The sequence below is a fragment of the Ambystoma mexicanum genome, chromosome 11 (genome assembly GCF_040938575.1).
Source record: "Ambystoma mexicanum isolate Mex_15411 chromosome 11, UKY_AmexF1_1, whole genome shotgun sequence".
NCBI classification, from domain to species: Eukaryota; Metazoa; Chordata; class Amphibia; order Caudata; family Ambystomatidae; genus Ambystoma; species Ambystoma mexicanum.
The window spans coordinates 1,450,898,146-1,450,904,322 of record NC_090934.1 but is presented as its reverse complement, the minus strand read 5'-3'; positions in this window follow the sequence as shown (position 1 = coordinate 1,450,904,322).

Sequence of the window (6,177 nt, the reverse complement as noted above, 5' to 3'; positions counted from 1 at the left end):
CCGAGGCGAGTGCTAAGGTTCCCGTATTGAGGGCAGTAAAACACGAGGGGAGCGCCCGGGCGAGGCCCGCTGCCAGAGTCCAGCTGCAGCAGCACAAACCCTGGGCAGGCCCAGCCTTACCACACTCGGCTGAGGAGGCGCTGTTTATTGCCCCTGGTTGAGTGCCATACAATTGGTTTCAGCGAGTTTCTCTTGCCATGAGATGTTCTCAGGAAAGCAGACACCAGTTGTTCATAAAATGCTTACTCAATACTTGTTTACACCCCGATTTTTATCAGAGGGGGATACTGAGCAACAGGCAGGCAAAGTGATTTGCCCAGGATCACACAATATGGTCAAGTGGCGAAGCAGGGGCGGGGTCTAACTTATTGCCGCATAGCGGCAGCCTGGGTGTAGAGACATCGCGAGAGCCCGCGCTCTCGCGAGATCTCGCCACTGCATCAAGCTCCGCCCCCGCACGCCCCGCGTGCATTATGGGACGAGCGGGCGACGCGATAAGGTGCGTCCCACATAGCCCTCCTGCTACGGGGGCCCGCTCCTTACTCGGCTTCCACTTGGACCAACAGGAACTTTCTCTCTGCTACTTTGGGCCCGTTGGCCTTTATCATTAATGCACTCACGTTGGGTGCATATTGCATAAATCTGGTTGAGTAAATAAATACATCTACACCAGATCAGAGGCTCCTGTCTTCATTGAGATAATTATACTACATAAATTGGCGACGAGGACCACAACCAGACCCCACGGAAGAACATGCAAGGAGCAACGCCACCGCCGCCATTTCTCCAGACTCCAGGTAGGCCTGCCATTCCATGGCCACAATGGCAGCCCCTATTCACGACATATGTGGAGGCCCTAGGAGGGGCGGGGTTTTCAGCGGCGAGGCGCAGGGCCATGCTATTAAATGCCCTGGGGGTGGAAGGACAGAGAATATTCGAGAGTCTCACCCCGATACCAGTGGCTGGCGACAATGACGATGTTTTCAAGGAGGCGGTCAGGAGAATCGTAAAAAGGTTTGCCAGTAAAGAGAACACAGTGCTCCACCGAATACGGTTTTACACACGAAAGCAAGAAATATCTGAACCAGTCGACGATTACGTCACCAAGCTGAGGGAATTAGCGGCGCTGTGTAACTTTGGCAACAACGCGGAGAGTCTCATTTGCGACATGTTGGTCGTCCACACTAACAGCCGGAAGGTCCAAGATAAGTTTATAATTGAAAAAGAACTGCAGTTGGAGAAAGCGATTGAGATCGCCAGGGCAGTCGAAGAAACGGCAGGAAGACGTAAGGAGCTTACTGGGGGCCCAGAGTTCGGCAGAAATACAAGCAGTGGGTTACCATGCAGGAAGAGAGAGGCTGGCTGCTGACACGAAAGAAGGGAGAGGGAACAGAAAAGAACCCCTAAAGTGTCAAAGATGCACCAGCACGAAACACTTGGCGTTTGACAGGGAGTGCCCAGCCAGAGACAAGGAGTGCTCCATTTGCAAACGCATTGGCCATTTCTCCATCGTGTGTCGGTGGAGGAACAAGAAAGTCTCCAGCCTCAATGCAGATCGCAATCCGGAGAAAGAGTCATCCTCCGACGATGAAGGGAGACCCACTGTCATCATGGTTAACAGCATAAGAGCGAGGAGAGAGAAGCCCCACTGTGTGATCAAAATAGATGGAATAGAAACTAGGGTCATGGCGGATTCAGGGTCCGATCTAACGATCCTCCCCCTTCGCACGTATAAGGACATGGTGGGAAAGGAAAAGGTGCAAGTGCTCACAACAAAGCACAAACCCACAGTGTTTGGAGGGGCGTCAGTCGATCTATTAGGATACATCAACGCCAAAGTCGAATTTAAAGGAAGGGAAACCACGACCAGGGTCTATTTCAGTCATGAAGGCCCAGCAGTGCTAGGGTGGGACAACCAGGACAAGCTGAAAATCAGACTGGATCCCAGCACTGAAGAACAAGTCCTGTCAGTCAGGGCGACAAGAGGACCCGTGGTCAAAAGCGACTACCCAACTCTGTTCTCAGAGGAGCCGGGGCACATCAAGGGATTTCTCCACAAGATAATACTCAAAAAGAATGCTGTCCCTGTAAAGCACCGAGTGAGGCCAGTACCAGCCACGGCAAGGGATACCCTTAGAAGTCAGCTGGAAAAGATGAAAATGGAGGGCGTCATAGAAGAAATCGAAGCATCTGAATGGCTGAGCCCTGTCGTGCTCATAAAGAAACCCCAATCACAAGAACTCAGGGTATGCATAGACTTACGCAGCTTAAACCTGGAAGTCGTCACTGATAACTACCCCCTTCCAAGCATAAATGAACTCATTCTGCTAATGAAAGAAGCCAAGATATTTTCGAAACTGGACATGAGGAATGCATATCATCAAATACAGCTACATGACGAATCGAAACCCCTCACGGCATTCATCACTCCATTTGGCACATACCAATTCACCAAAATGCCATTCGGGTTGTCAACGGCAGCGTCGGCGTTCCAACGCATGATGGACGTCTTGCTGAAGAAAGTCAAAAACGTAGTGTACTTCCAGGACGACATCCTCGTCTATGCAGAGGATGAACAGACGCACGATGCCACGTTGAGAATTGTCTTAAACAAACTACAAGAGGCAGGGGTGCGGTTGCGTTATGAGAAATGTCTGCTCAGAGTCAAAGAAGTTGAATACTTAGGATATAAGATTTCAGAAAAAGGGATCAGTCCCAAACAGAATCTCATGCAAGCAATCATTAAAGCACCGGAACCAGTCAGCAAAGAGGAAGTAAGGTCATTTCTGGGGCTGGCTGAGTACTAGGCGAAGTTCATACCAATGTTTTCCGAAACCACAGCACCCCTTAGAGAAGTTCTCAAAAAGGGTTCGGAATTTGTGTGGCAAGAACCCCAAAAGACAGCAATGGTGAAGATAAAGCAGCACATCGTAGAAGCACCATGCCTCCAACCGTTTAATCCCGCGTGGGAAACAGTTGTCACCACCGACGCCAGTGCCTATGGACTGGGAGCAGTGCTAACACAAAAGAAAGGTGACACCGAACATGTGGTGGCCTTTGCATCGAAAGCATTATCAGAGGCGGAACAGAACTATTCCACCATCGAAAAAGAAATGTTGGCCTGCGCATGGGCGGTGGAACATTTCAGGACATATGTATGGGGCACCAAATTCAAGTTGGTGACGGATCATAAGCCCTTGATCCATATGCTTAGCCCAGGAGGCACAAAAGTATCCACGCCCAGATTGGCACGCATTGCAGCCAAGCTGCAAGAGTACACGTTTGAGATCCAGCATATTTCAGGCTGGAAAAATTCACAAGCCGACTGCATGTCGAGACTGCCGGAGGGTAAGGATAAAGCCACCACTTTCCACCATGGAGAATGCATAGTAGCATCGATTATGGACGTGAGAGCGCCAGAGTACCTGGAACTCAGTGAGAGACACTGGGAAGAGGAAGATGGAAAAGACCCCACCATGGCCATGATCCGCAAATGGACAAAGGAAGGTTGGCCAAGTGAAAAAGCGTTACCCGAGGGCATGAGACCCTACTGGAAGGTGTCGAATGAACTATCGGAAACGGAGGGAATAATCATGAAGTCAGACCAGATTATTCCTCCCACAGGAATGAGAAGAATCATCCTAGGTAGAGCCCACGCGGGCCACCTGGGAAACACCATGACCCGTCGCAGAGTGAGAGAGGCCTACTGGTGGCCATCCATGGACCAGGAAATTCGATCCATGATAGAACGTTGCCATGAATGCCTCAACAGCGACAAGAGACTCAAGGTTTGCCAAGCACCCCTTATACCCACAGAAATTCCAGAAGCGGTGTGGTCAAAGGTCGGCATTGACTTCATAGGACCTTTGGAAGCAATGGCACCTGAACACCGGTACGGTGTAGTACTGGTTGACTACCTATCCAAGTGGGTGGAGGCCGCGTTCGTCCCGAACATAACCACGGCAACGGTTATAGAAGTACTTACAGAAATTTTTCAGAGGGAAGGTCTTCCAAAGGAAGTAGTCACCGACAATGGGGTGCAACTAGTCTCGAAAGACATGGAGGAGTTCTTAAAAAGAAACCACATAAAACAAAAGAAAGCAGCCCTGTATCACCCACAAGCAAATGGGCTTGTCGAAAGGGCCAACAGGTTCATAAAGGGCGCCATCCAATTGGCGACAGCTTCGGGCATGGACCCGCTCAAGATTACCAAGGAGGCCATAGCAGCCCACAGACTCACACCCAATGGGATCACCCAAATATCCCCGTTCAAAATGTTGAGAGGGAGGAGTGCAGCATCCACGCTGATCCCACCATGGTTGTCAAAAATACGAGAGGATGAAGCGGTGGACATGGCAGAAGTAGTCTGGAGAATCGAAAGCGATAAGGCACGCATGAAATCATGGAGCGATCGAAGAAGAAGGACCAAGCAGACGGCAGACATTGGAGAGGGAGACTTGGTTAAAATCCAGTTACCGAAGAAAGATCAAAGCACAGGGTCTCGGTTTAGCCGACCCATCAGAGTGACTCACAAAGGGGCAAACCACATTCGCACGGAAGACGGGCGAGCATGGAATTTAGAAAGGGTAGCATTATACCAAAAGAATCGAGGAAGAGCGAAGACACCAGAGAGACCACCGGCGGAAACCGAAAGGGACTTTGGAGCAGGCGAGGAAGGAGAACCAGAAGGAGACGACAGAGAGAGGGGTGAAATAGAAGTTGAACTGGAACCATTGAGTGAAGATCCCGATCAGGAGCAACAAGAGAATTTCACCCGGACTGTTGATCGTCCCAGAAGGGAATACAGAAGACCGGTGAGATATAATGACTATGTTTTACAATGAGTTTGACGTGCGTTTGAAAAGGGGAGATGTGTAGAGACATCGCGAGAGCCCGCGCTCCCGCGAGATCTCGCCACTGCATCAAGCTCCGCCCCCGCGCGCCCCGCGCGCATTATGGGACGAGCGGGCGACGCGATAAGGTGCGTCCCACATAGCCCTCCTGCTACGGGGGCCCGCTCCTTACTCGGCTTCCACTTGGACCAACAGAAACTTTCTCTCTGCTACTTTAGGCCCGTTGGCCTTTATCATTAATGCACTCACGTTGGGTGCATATTGCATAAATCTGGTTGAGTAAATAAATACATCTACACCAGATCAGAGGCTACACTGGGGCCCTCCAGTTCAGTGCCAGCCTTAGCAGTGACAGGCCCCGGGTAGTGAAAGAAAAAGTTGGCGCCAATAGTTTTTTTTTTACCTCCCCACTCCCGCAACAGAGCAGGGTGTTAATCACTGGGTTAGAGTGCGGATGTGAAAGCACCCTATTCTAATGAAAACCACCCGCTCCCGCACCGGAGCGGGCACGTAATCACATCAATAGGGTGCCAATGCAAAAGCATCAACGCCCTATTTTCATTAAATGCGCCCCACTCCTGTGCTGGAAAGCCCTGCGCCATCACAAGAGGGGGGCGCATTTCATTTCAATAGGGTGCCTGCCGCGCCTTCTCCCACCACGCCAGCTCGGGGGAGCCCTTGGAAGACTCCCCCAAGCTGACGTGGTGGGGGGCTAATGGCACCACAGGCGGTCAGCCGGGCGGCCCGGCCCTAAATCCAGCCCTCCAGAAATGGGTCTAATGTTCTTAGAATGAATGGAAACACTAAAAACGAGAGACATGCCTTTCCACTTGCTATGAGTTACCTATCACAACTTGCAGTGGCACTGCAGTCCATGCCCTAATTGGCTATGCTAATACTCATGACATTGCATACTCGTCCAAGTCACCAAAACCGTGGCTTGATGGACAAACTGAGCTAAAGGAGCCCTCAGAATAATGAGGACTACCATTAGTCAGGGGTCTGCAACCTGTGGCTCTCTAGATGTTTGGAACTACAACTCCCATGATACCTCACAATTGAGTACGCTGAGTAGGGCTGATGCGAGTTGCATTACCTCCATGTCCCTCTTCCTCATCCCATTACTTCCCTTTGAGGCCCTGCCCCAACTCCAGGAACCTTTATTTTTTTTAGAGATATAATCCCTCCCATTTACCCATAATCCAGCAGTTAAATTATTCCCTGTCCTCCGTTGCAGGCCCCCTGGACGGCTCCTCCGGCAGCAGATTTGTTCCTGGAGGGGTTCGCTCCTCGACTCCCTGCAGGGCTTGGACCCCAGGTAAGC